This window comes from Pantherophis guttatus, chromosome 1, assembly GCF_059756535.1.
Source record: "Pantherophis guttatus breed Tessera chromosome 1, ASM5975653v1, whole genome shotgun sequence".
Taxonomy (NCBI): domain Eukaryota; kingdom Metazoa; phylum Chordata; class Lepidosauria; order Squamata; family Colubridae; genus Pantherophis; species Pantherophis guttatus.
Window position 1 is genome coordinate 318717405 of NC_142063.1, and position 12826 is coordinate 318730230.

Genomic DNA, 12826 nt, shown 5'->3' on the forward strand with positions numbered 1-12826 from the left:
TGTTTTGCCAACTCTTTCTCGTGGTGGCTGCTTAGCTCCAACAACTGCTTCCTGTTGGGGCCCTAAGGAGTCCGAGCAGGCAGGCAAGTAGTGGCTGGGAGGAGAGGGGCAAGTAGAGGCCGGTGAGGCACCCCTCGATGTAAGTGACATCGAGTTGGCCATGCCCACCCAGTCACATGACCACCTAGCCACGCCCACTTAGCTGGTCATTAAGAGGGTCGTATTAATGGTCCGCGGGATTTTAAATTATGAATTTAGTGGTCCCTGAGGTCCAAAAGGTTGGTGAACCCTGCAATAGAAGGGAATATACAGTATATACTTCAGAGTTGAACCGTGGAGTCTTTGGTGTTCTCTGCGCTCAGTTATTTGCTTGCAGATATTTTATTACCTGTCTAGCTAAAATCATCAGTGCTCAAAGGGAGGAAGGTTGTTGCTTCAATTGGTTAACTGAAACTAATGAACTATTAATACAGTTCTGATACAGTGCTGATACAGTTCTACAGAGGAATTATTGAGTCTATCATCTGCACCTCTATAACTGTCTGGTTTGGCTCTGCAACCCAACAAGTCAGACACCAACTTCAGAGGATAATTAGATAATTAGATAATTAACAGAAAAAATAATTGCTACCAACCTGCCTTCCATTGAGGACCTGGCTACTGCACAAGTCAAAAAGAGGGCTGTGAAAATATTTACAGACCCCTCCCATCCTGGACATAAACTGTTTCAACTCCTACCCTCAAAACGACGCTATAGAGCACTGCACACCAGAACAACTAGACACAAGAACAGTTTTTTCCCCGAATGCCATCACTCTACTAAACAAATAGTCTCTCAACACTGTCAAACTAAGTCTGCACTACTATTAATCTTCTCATCGTTCCCACCACTCATCTCCTTCCACGTATGACTGTATGATTGTAATTTTGTTGCTTGTATCCTTACGATTTATATTGATATTGTTTCCTGATTGCTTATTTGTACCCTATGACTATAATTAAGTGTTGTACCTTATGATTCTTGATGAACGTATCTTTTCTTTTATTTACACTGAGAGCTTATGCACCAAGACAAATTCCTTTTGTGTCCAATCACACATGGCCAATAAAAAAAATCTATTCTATTCTATTCAATTCTAAAAGAAAGAAGTACCGTCCCTGTCCTAGTGTCCCCATTTATTTGTATTCATTTCCCTCGTTCATGTCCATGTTCATATTCATACCTGCTATCTTGTACATGTTTGACAAACTAATAAAAATAAATAATAAATATAAAGGTCAGTATAATCACAGGAAAACGTGCAAATATGTCCTTTATTAATTCTGAGGAATTCATTGCAAAAAAGTGATGATGTGGGTAGTTTAGCTTGGCATATTGTGCTCTCTCTCTCTCTCTCTCTCTCTCTCTCTCTCTCTCTCTCTCTCTCTCTCTCTCTCTCTCTCTGTGTGTGTGTGTGTGTGTGTGTGTGCGTGAGGGAGGGAGGGAGGGAGGGAGGGGGGAATGCATCCAAACTGCATGTTAACTTCATTTCTTAGCTCAGAGAAGTCTTCTCAGCTGACAAAAACAGAGGAACTCATCCCTTATTTTATATCCATCTTTACATTAAGAGAAAACAAATTTGAGTAATACAATCAAAAATAAATACAAGGGATGGCATAGTGGGTAAGGATTTAGTAATGATTTTTTTAGCCAGTTTAAATGCCTTGAGTTTCCCAGGGTCTGAGGAAATGCAATCTAAAATATTGAAGGAAATGTATGAATGACTGTTAGGAATTCTGCCAATAACCTTTAAAGAATCCTAGAGAACTGGAGATGTGCCCAAAAACTGGAGAAGAGCAAAAAGTTCCTCAGTATAAAAAGAGGGGGGAGGGGGACATGGTCCCAGAAAGATTAACCAATTAGCCTAACACCAATCCCTAGAAAGATGTCAGAGCAAATAATAATGCAAGCTGTTAGTAAACATCTTGAAGATAATGCCATGATTACTAAGTGTCAGTATCGCTTTGTAAAAAAATAGAACATGTCCTTCTTTGACAAGTAACTCCAGGTGGCCTCACTACTGATCACTCATTCAGCAACTGTTCAAAGTTACAATGGCACTGAAAAAGACTTATGACCAGTCCTCAAAGATGTGGCTGTCTTAGTGTACTCATAACCACATGATTACAATTCAGGCACTTGGCAACCAGCGTGCATTTACAATGGTCACAGCATCACAGCATTTACAATGGTCACAGTGGTCAATTAATTGTCGTAAGTGACCTTCACAGCCATCTTCCAAAAAGCAAAGTCAATGAAGAAGCCAGCAGGAAATGCAAGTTGTAGTTATGTGACATCCCACTCAATTGTAGAGACCACACACACACAAAGGTTGAGGATGTATGTGGGTAACTTTATTGTCTTACATAGTGACATTATATAGTTTGTTACTTTCAAGTTACAGTGTACTTGGCAGCATCTCATTGGCTACAGAATCTTCCAGGTAACTAGAGTCTTTGGTTAACCATTACTGCTTTGCTTAAGCACTTATAATGTTAGACTTTAATTAAAGTCTAATACGCATATATCCCATTTCCTCTCCTGCTGTTCCTCTTATTTACAGAATTAGGGTCTTATCTTCTAATGTAGTTTCCTGGTGCTTACGTGCAAGTAACCTTCCTTATCTGAGGTTTGCCATCCAAGATAGGAAAATCCCTGCACATATGCAGTTTGCAGATTCCTACACTCAATGACTCACAGTGATTCACTTAATGACTGCAACTGGAACTGAAGTCAGTGTGGAAAGGTAAATGATGTATTAATATTAAGAGTCATCTGTTTAGAAGCAACATAGTTCAAGATAAAAATAACTCATTTTTTTTTGCTTTTTACATTCATGAATATATGTAAATTCATTATTTCATTCATTTTATTGGTTACCCCTTGGGCCTTATCAAAGAGTTCCAGAAACAAATTATTACTAAAATTTGATAAAAGCAATTTAAAATGGAATAGGATAAAATACAATTTAAAATTAAATTGGAATAAAATGCAGTCTAAAATGAAATTGGAATAAAAACAATAATTTAAGATTTAGATAAAATATGATAAAATTATATTTCAATGTCACCCCTACAATCTACCCCAATCAGTCCCACATATGCAGATCTCAACCGAACCATTTTGCTTAAGGACTGTGCTGCAGTGATGAAATGTAAAATTTGTTACTACTGGTTCTGTGGGTGTGGCTTGGTGTGGGTGTGGGGGTAATATGACTGAGTGGGCATGGCCAACTTTTTTTTTTTTTTTTTACTTTTAAAACCATCTTTTCTACAACCTCTTCAGTGAAGAGGTTGTAAAAAAAATGCTTTAAAAGCCTCCGATGATCCCAGCTGACTTGCCTGATCGACAGAGGCTTTTTTTCCTTTTAAAAACATTTTTTTCTATAACCTCTTCGGCCGAAGAGGTTGTAGAAAAAATGCTTTTAAAAGCCTCTGATGATCCCAACTGAGCCACGCGATCATCAGAGGGTTTTTTTTTTTAACTTTTAAAAGCATTTTTTCAGCCAGAGGTTGTAGAAAAAATGCTTTTAAAAATAAAAAAAAGGCCTCTGATGATTGTGCGGCTCAGCTTGGCAATGGGGTGGGGGGGCAGGGATTTTTGCTACCGGTTCACCCCTGCTGTGCTGTGTTAATGAGAGTGCTGTTCAGCAATGGAGTTGCTGGCTTCAACTGGGGTTGTGAGGATATTCTCATTGTTAGGCTGTTAAAGTATGGTTTGGACAATATTGCAGTAAACTCAATGCACAACTCTAAGTCCACACAGAGATTCAGCACTAATGTTCCTACATTGAGTTGGAGAGTGGCAACCAGAGGCATTCTACTGAGATCTGTCTTCAGGCCATTTCTATCAATGATTTGATAGAACAACATTTCTATCAATGATTTCAAGAATGGGGTCGACGGTGTACTTATCAAAGTTGTGGATTAAACTAAATTGAGAGCATTGACCAATACACAAGATGACCGAACAAGATTTCAGTCTAATGTTGATAGGCTGAAGAGGTGATCTCAAATGAATGAAGTACTGTATTCTTCAAGAGGGAGAAATGTAAGGTATTACCATATTATCTTATTTTTTGTGCCTTCAAAACAGTTGATTTCCTGGCTACTCCCTTGGTTAGTCCCTCTAATTTTCTTGACAAGTTTTTGAAAGTAGCCTGACATTCCTTCTTAGGGTTGAAAAAGAGAGCGATGGACCCAAGGTCACTGAGCTGGGTTCATGCCTAAAGCAGGACTAGAACTAGAACAGTCCCCACATTTCTAGTCTGGTGCGTTAATCGCTAATCACTACACCAAACTAGCTTTCAAGTTTAGGGAAGAAAGTTACAGGGCAAATATATAAAGTGGGTGATTCATGGCCCTAGCTCAGAAAAGAACAAGGGTTCAAGTCATTAGTAACAAGCTGAATGTAAGCCAGCAATATTTGCCAATATTTGCCAAAAGGGCTACACAATTCTAAATTAGAAGAAGTTTTTTATCAAAGTTGTACAGGTGACCCTTGACTTATAGCCACAGGTGGAACTTTGGTCATTAAGTGATGTGATCATTGAGTCATTATGTGAAGGGAACCAATTTTATGACCATTTTTACCAAGGTCATTAAGTGAACCGGTAATAACATTGGCTGGCCACGCCCCTGAACCAGTCCCTGGCCTGGTCGCTGCTCGCTTTCCCCGCCCACCTCATCAGAGGCTTTTTTTTTTTTTTTACTTTTAAAAGTATTTTTTCTACAACCTCTTCGGCCGAAAAAATGCTTTTAAAAGTAAAAAAAAAAGCCTCTGATGATCGCGCGGCTCAGCTGGGATCGTCAGAGGCTTTTAAAAGCATTTTTTCTACAACCTCTTCAGCCAAAGAGGTTGTAGGGGAAAAAATGCCTTTAAAAGCCTCTGGTGATCCCAGCTGAGTTGCCTGATCACCAGAGGCTTTTAAAAGCATTTTTTTCTGCAACCTCTTAAGGTTGTAGAAAAAAATGCTTTTAAAAGTAAAAAAAAAAAAGTTGGCCATGCCCACCCAGTCACATTAACCCCCCCACCAAGCCACGCCCACAAAATAAGCCACGCCCACAGAACTGGTAGTAAAAAATATTAAAACCCACCCCTGAATCACATGACTGCAAAATGCTACAACTGTTGAAAATGTGAGCCAGTTGCCAAGCACCTGAACTGCAGTCATGTAAACGTGGGGATGATGGTTGTGACTTCATGGATGGCTCATATGTCACTTTTTCTGAGACCATCATTACTTTGAATAATTGTTAAGCAAATGATTGTAAGTTGAGGACTACCTGGAATGAACTTCTTATGGTCGTCTACTCTGCACTCCTAAGACCACACCTGGAGTATGGTGTCTGATATTGGGCATTATATTTCCAAAAGCATATTGATAAATTAGAACAGGTTCAAAGGAAAGCAACAAAATTGGTACAGAGATTTAAGGATATGCTGTCTATGGTTTGAGCTCCAAAATGGATCATGGAACATTAAGTTGCTGCTTGTGGTCCTTCAGCCATGAATGATAGATTTATGACTTAGATTCACCGTTTGATCAGAATAGATCAACTGTAAATGAGCACTGATTTATATCATAAAGAAAAAGAACAAAAAACATCAGAAGGAGCCTACGAAAGTAAACTAATCTTTACAATGTAAAGGTGGCATTGAAGGGTACTTTGACCAAGTGGTTCATCTGGCAATTGTCAAACAGGTACAGAATGTAGTATACAACCTGAAAGAAATGCATCAGCGTTGATGAACTGTTTAGTGTAATGGAACAGATTGTCTATTAAAACAAAAAAGGTTATGTTGGCACCTAATCTCATTATTATATTTGGACATTCAGAATACACAAAGAGAGATGTATTCTTCTGAGACTATACAATATGTATATTAGGGGATTTTAATATGTCCTCTCTAGGCTGGGAAACATGAGGCTGGATAAGACTGCAATATTCTCAATTTTCCTTGGATTTGTTTTCCTTGGGAAACACCATTTCATAAAAATTGCATTCAGAAATGTGCATGATTCAAAATATAAATGACAGCAACACAGCACAGATCCAAAGTTCAGTATTTCAATAGCTGCATGGATTCATAGAACTGGAAAGAGAAATTTAGACAATCAAATCAATCATCTTCTCAGGGCAAAATCCTAATCCATGAAAGATGGTTAATCGTCTAGCTCCCGTCTGAATTCATCCAGTGAAGGAGAGACCATTTAATTAGATAATTGGGCCTACTGTTAAAATGCTCTTATTACTAGAATGTTTTTTTATACATTCAGTTAGAATCTGCCTTCCTGTAACTTATAATCATTATTTTTTGTCCTGCTTTGTGGAATGAAAGACATCCTGTCTTTCTATGATGATGCAACTCAAAATTATATCTGCCTTTTTTGCAGCCATGGCTTATTGCTAATTAATACTCAGTATATGATCAGCTGTAATTTCAAAACAGTTTTAATTAATTATCAAGATAGATTTCTCCTATTCTAAACTTCTGCATTAGATTAATTTTTCTCTAAATCAGGGGATTGCAACCTTAAACACTCAAAGAGCCATTTGGACCCATTTCCCACAGAAAAGAAAACACCGGGAGCCACAAAACCCTTCCCGTGCCTGCCTATTTCTTGAGCAGCCACAAAACTAGCATATGTAGTTGAATGAAACTACATTCTGTTTTCTTCTGAAACTTTTCTTTTCTTGGATTTATCCATGGTTGGCCTACTGGGGGTTGAAAAGCTCAATAAATCATGTGCTGGCGGGTGTCACACATTGGCAGTTGTGACGCATATTTTGAGTGACAGGGAGCCGCAGCAGAGGGGTGAAAGAGCCACATGCAGCTCCAGAGCCGCAGGTTGCTGACCCCTGCTCTAAGTGAAGGACTGCATTTGTCCCTTTCAAATAGTTGTTTTCATTTTTAAAAAACATTGTGATTTTTAGCTCATGATCAAACTTTCATTTTGATTTTAAATGTTGTTTCTGTCTTCTACATATACATAATCTAGTAATAATCTAGGTATACATAATATACTGATTATTTGTTGTTATGCTGTTTAGGTTGTATTTTTAAATTATTGTTGTCTGTTCATAGCCGTAACAATGTAGCCATATACATTTAAATAAATAAACCCCTCCAATTTTATTTCAACTGCAAATTCCATAAGCAGATCCTCCAACTCACCATCCAAATTATTAAGAAAAAAATGTTGATAAGTAGAGAGCTGGGTAAAAGCACCTTCAAATTAAGAGAATCAGCTAGTTATTTCAAGTACCAAAAATGCAGATTTTTTTCCAATGCTTTGACTGAAGCAACGGTGGCAAACCTTTTACTCACTGAGTGCGGAACAGGTATGTGCTTTGCACTCATGTGTGCCATTTGCGCTAACACGTGGCTCCTCCCCCCCAACCACACCATCTGCACATGCATACAGCTTTTGTGCACGTGTCCCACCATGCACTGTGCACGCAATCGCACCATCTGTGCATGCGCATGGTTTTCACGCATGTAGTGCACATGCACGAACACTATCTGCACATGCTGTACACCAGTACAAATGCACAAATGCGTGCGCATGCACAGGAGAGCTCCAAAGACCAGCTGGGTCCCCTGAATTGCGTGCATGTGCACTAGAGGCCTGAACACCAGCTGGGGTGCACACTCATGCACAGCTACAGGTGAGTTGGGCGACAGCTCGCGTGCCCGGAAAAATGGCTCTGTGTGCCTCTTCCGGCACATGTGCCATAGGTTCACCATCATGGGACTGAAACTCTATGTAGGAGCCTGAATGGCGCAGCAGACTAATGCTACTGTTAAAGCTAGTATTTAGCTTCCAGCTGCCTGCAATTACTGTGAGTTCAATTCTCACCAGGCTCAAGGTTGACTCAGCCTTCCATCCTTTCTAAGGTAGGTAAAATGAGGACCCGGTTTGTGGGGGCAATAAGCTGACTTTGTTTAAAATATACAAAAGTATGAAGGCTATTGCTTAATGCCTTGTAAGCCGCTCTGAATCTCCGGAGAAGGGCGGCATATAAATAAATAAATAAATAAATAATAATAATAATAATAATAATAATAATAATAATAATAATAATAATAATAATAATAATAATAATAATAATAATAATAATAATAATAATAGTAATAGTAATAGTAATAATTTGTGTTTGAGAAATCCTGGTGAATGTGAAGTAGTACTTGACTAAATGATCAAAAACACTGTTCCCTATTTTCAGGAAGGGGAACTACTGACAAATGAGTCTAATATTTATGCATATGAAGATTCTGGAGAACACCATAAAGGAGTTGGTTCGAATACCCTAAAGATAAAGTGATGAATAGGAAATAGGCCTATAGATACAGTACCTTTCCACTAACCTGAAGCTGCGGTCCTAAATTTTCAAACTACTCTTCACAATGGTGCTGGGATATATATGCTACTATTGGCAGAGAGAATAGAATAGAATTTAAGTAGGTTTGAGCTTTCTTTGTTTTCTGTTAACATTTGGTAATTTTCACTAATTACATTGCTGATTCTTTCCCTTTTATTTTGAATATATATAAAGAAGTATTGTGCTTTTTCTTAGAATCCTTCATGAAACTCTGATTTTAGACACAATCTCTATGCGTCTGAACTACTTGTATGCATTATTCTTACTGAACTGTCTCTCTTTCTACATCTTGTATGTGTCCTTTTCAATATTCATTAAGCTTTTTGTGTAGCCATACTGTTTTTTTCTTCTGTCCTCCATTTTTCTGCTCATTGGAATTGTTTAGAATTGTGCTTTTAATATGTCTTTTTAAACAATTTTAAACAATTTATTTGAATTAATTTTTCTTTACATGCTGTGGAACTTTTTGAAGTCAAAGATAATATTCGATTATTGTTTTTGTTTCTCTTAAAAAAGGATTCCAGCATTAAGTGCTCCAATACTCCTGCTATTTCTATTTAACAGATAGTGTCTTCCTTATTGGTTAGCAACAAGTCAAGGAGAGCTGATATTCCTGATCTTCCTTTCTGAAGGACAGTGTTGTCCTTCAAGCGTTGTCCAGGTTAAGAATTTTCTTGAAGGAGCACCTGCTTGGCAGCTCTCAGGCTCATTAATGTCTCCTATCACTATTACTCTTTGCCTCTCTGAAAAATGTACCAATTGCTCCATATCAACAGTGTAATTTATTTATTTAATCATTTATTTATTTATTAAATTGATTGGACACCCATCTTACCACATGGTAACTCCTATGAATTCAGAATTCAAATGTGCAAATTTCAGCTTTGGAAGTGAGTTATCTAAAAATCTTTTTATTTTTTATAAGGATCCATTTGCAACTTTTACAGAAATTCCTTTCAGAATGACACTTTCTACTGATGATGAAATTAATTGTAAGATAATACCAAAGAAAACCTGAAGGGAAAGCCTAAAATATATATATATAGACTGAGTGACAAATCTTTGAATAAAATATTGATAGGCCTTGAGCGATTACTCTTTGCCTACCATCAGAAGCGTTCATTGTTATAGGTGCTGAACTTCACAAGATGTAAGCCACCTGAGAATGTACTAGTCTTCTCTTTAGAGATCTTAATCTCGATAAGTCTAGATTTTATTATTCTCTTCGGAGGTGTGCTTGACATGTTTCATTTCAAAAGTTGTAAGGGTGTCACTTATCAACCACATCTCTTTGTATCCACAGACCCGGATCTGGAAAGAGATCCAGCCTCTTGTACCAAATAATTACTACATGGAAAATGACAAAAAACGATGAACAGTTCTTGTTCTGTCCCATCAGGGTCAGGATGACACAATGGTGTTCCAAGACAATAGATGTACATCATACCCAGTAATCTCCTCCCATTCAATTTATTGAACCTTCTATAAATACTGAGCTTCAGACCACACTCCTCATCTGATCTTCCAAGGATCTTTCCATTCATTGGAACATCTGATCCCAGGACTCACCAAGTGAGATCCAGACCAAGCTCATCATGAGGCTTGTGTTCCTTGCCTTGGCAGTGCTTCTTCTGGTTGCTGTGGTCTCTGGAGGTAACTGTGAATGGGAAGTTACTGATATGGTTGAGGAATGAGGGTTGAGAGTTTGACCAGTTTATCCTAAATTTTTAAATTTCTGATTTAAAAATGATATGACAGCAATTATTTTCTTGAGGAGTAGTGATTGGTTCTCCCATGGTGCTATAGTCAAATAGAAATGTAACAAAGGGAAGATAAAGTCCTACTAAAACTATGGAAGAGGCAGCCTTGTTATTATAATGCTTTTGTGGATAGGGAAACTGTTTAAGACACTGCTTGTAGATTAGAATAGTGCTTTAAATTAACTAATGAGAAAGAACATGAAATATCAGGGTACCAGGGTAGGAATGGGTTAGCACAACATATTAGATTAGAATATTAAAATCTAATTTATAATAGATTGGATATATTGTTGAATATATTGTTGGAAGTTGGATTTAATATATTGTAGAGAATCCAGCTATTATTTTATTTCGTTGTAAAAATCAGACCATCACGTTAAACCAGACTTTGTTGCATATATAATTTGGTCTAGTATTCTATGTGAACATAGAATTGTGTTTTGTTAACTAAAGTTTGGAGAGAGCGTGATCACAGTTTGTGTGCTTGTTATTATTAACAGCCAGCCTTTACCAACACTCTTAGTAAATGAATAGCTTTCTAAAATAATTTGAAACCATATGAGGTAAAGGAAAGATAGCAGTATGCTGAATGTTATGTTCACTGTGCTACTTAATAGAAGCCTGTAACTAAAGAACAAAGGCAAATTGCATACCAAATGCATATACTGAATAACTTTGGGTGTGATGTCCACTAAAGATTGCAATTAGTTTGGGGTTTTCCCCTGCAACTTAGCAAACTTTGAAATACTGAATACTAAATATGTGAAATAAATGACAGAATCATTGAAAGATCTCAGCTATTTTCCTACATTAAGTTTGGAGGGAAAAGAAGACTTATCCTTCCCCCAGACTTATCCTTCTGGCCAATAATGGGAATACTGGAGACAAAGAAAGAGTTTCTAAGGATGTTTCTTTTTCACTTAACAGTTGAGGTGTGGAAAGATTTTTTATGCATAGTTAAAGCCAAAGGGTAACCTTCTCAGCCTTTATGTCCTCCTTACAAATTGGACTACAATTTGCATTATTTCCTGGAGGAACTGTGTATGCTAACGAGGGGAACCAAAAGTGGTGCTCCACTACTCAGAAAGCAACAAATGCTGAAGTTCCAAGTAGTTGGACATAAAGAGTGGAGAAATGCGGAATTATATACATCTGGCAGAATCCTGGGCACTGGATGTTGTTGTGGCTCCGTTACCTGAGCCTGTGTTATCGGCAGGAGAGGACTCCGAGAGTGAAGGAGAGGAGTTGGCAAGGCCTCCCTCTCCAGGACCCTCCTCTCTGGCAATGCCTTCGGTGTCCTCCGAAAGTCAAGAGATAGGCCCGGGGCCAAGCACGTCCATGCAGCCACAGGTGGACCGTAATGAGGAAGATGAGTCTTGGCTGGACCCTCGGAGCGTCGCAGAGATAAGCGCGCGCAGCAGAAGAAGAGGCGTGCCAGGGATTAGGCTGAGTCACTGGACCACACCCCACAGGGTATAAAAGAGGGTGTGGTGGCGGGTTCAGCTCTGTGACAAGCAAAAAACGGATATCGGACGACCTTCTTTGTATTTACTGGACTTTGTTGATTATTGTGTATTGGCTTTGTTCCCGGACGAAGGGAGAAACTCCCCCCTCGTGAGTAAAGAATACCTGGCAGCGAGCCACTGGGTTGCTGCCAATTCTGATACCAGATAAACTGTAGTCGGCTGAGTTCTTTAACTGTTGCCTGTTTGTCGGGGTGCGTGTGTGAGACGGGGACAGAACAGATGTTGCCTTGAAGTGCCAGGACAGTGATGCCAATAGATTAATTTAGGCTCTGAATTCATGGGAGGTAGTTATTTGTAGCCTTAGATGTCCAAGACCCATCTAACATAGATCAGCTGGCAACCAAGTAGAAGGAGCCCTGACATGAAGGTAACATGCAGCATCAGGGATGAACTTTAGGTGAGCCTGTTCATATTCTCATCCAGGAGGATGAGGAACTGATTTTAAAAGAGATTGAGAGCCTTGAACATTGACAATGTGCTCAAGTCTTCGCTTGAAGAACTTAGGGAGGATTTAACCATCAAGTTCTCTTCCTTGACTGGCCAACAGAGGGGAACAACTGGAAGTTGGTTGAAAATTTGAGACATCTGGGGTTTCTGTCTAGTGGCTGGGTTATAAATCACTTGAAGTCAGTTCACAAATTAACAAGGATTACCCATATTTGCAAATCTTTCATAAGATTTATCACTAGCTAACGATAGAATTTCTCTTCTACAGGTTATAAGAGCCACTGCAATGCCAATTGTAATGGACACTGTAGAAAACAGTGCATCTATGGTGTGAACCATGCTGCAAGCTGTGTCTGTACTGGCTTATATGGAAGTGGATATTATTGCTGCCATTCACCTCCACCACCACCACCTCCTCCTCCTCCTCCTCCTCCTCCACCACCACCACCACCACCGCCTCCTCCACCACCACCTCCTCCTCTACCTCTACCACAACCAAAATACTGGAGACAACACCACAAAAAAGGCTAAATGTCCAGAGAATTGAAGAAGAGGAGCTTCAAATGTACAACCTTTTCTTTAGATCTTGAGAAGCAAAAATTGCTGGTCTCCTCTTATTAAATAAAAAAAAATTGATGAAATTTCAATCTTTGGAATGCAGTGTTG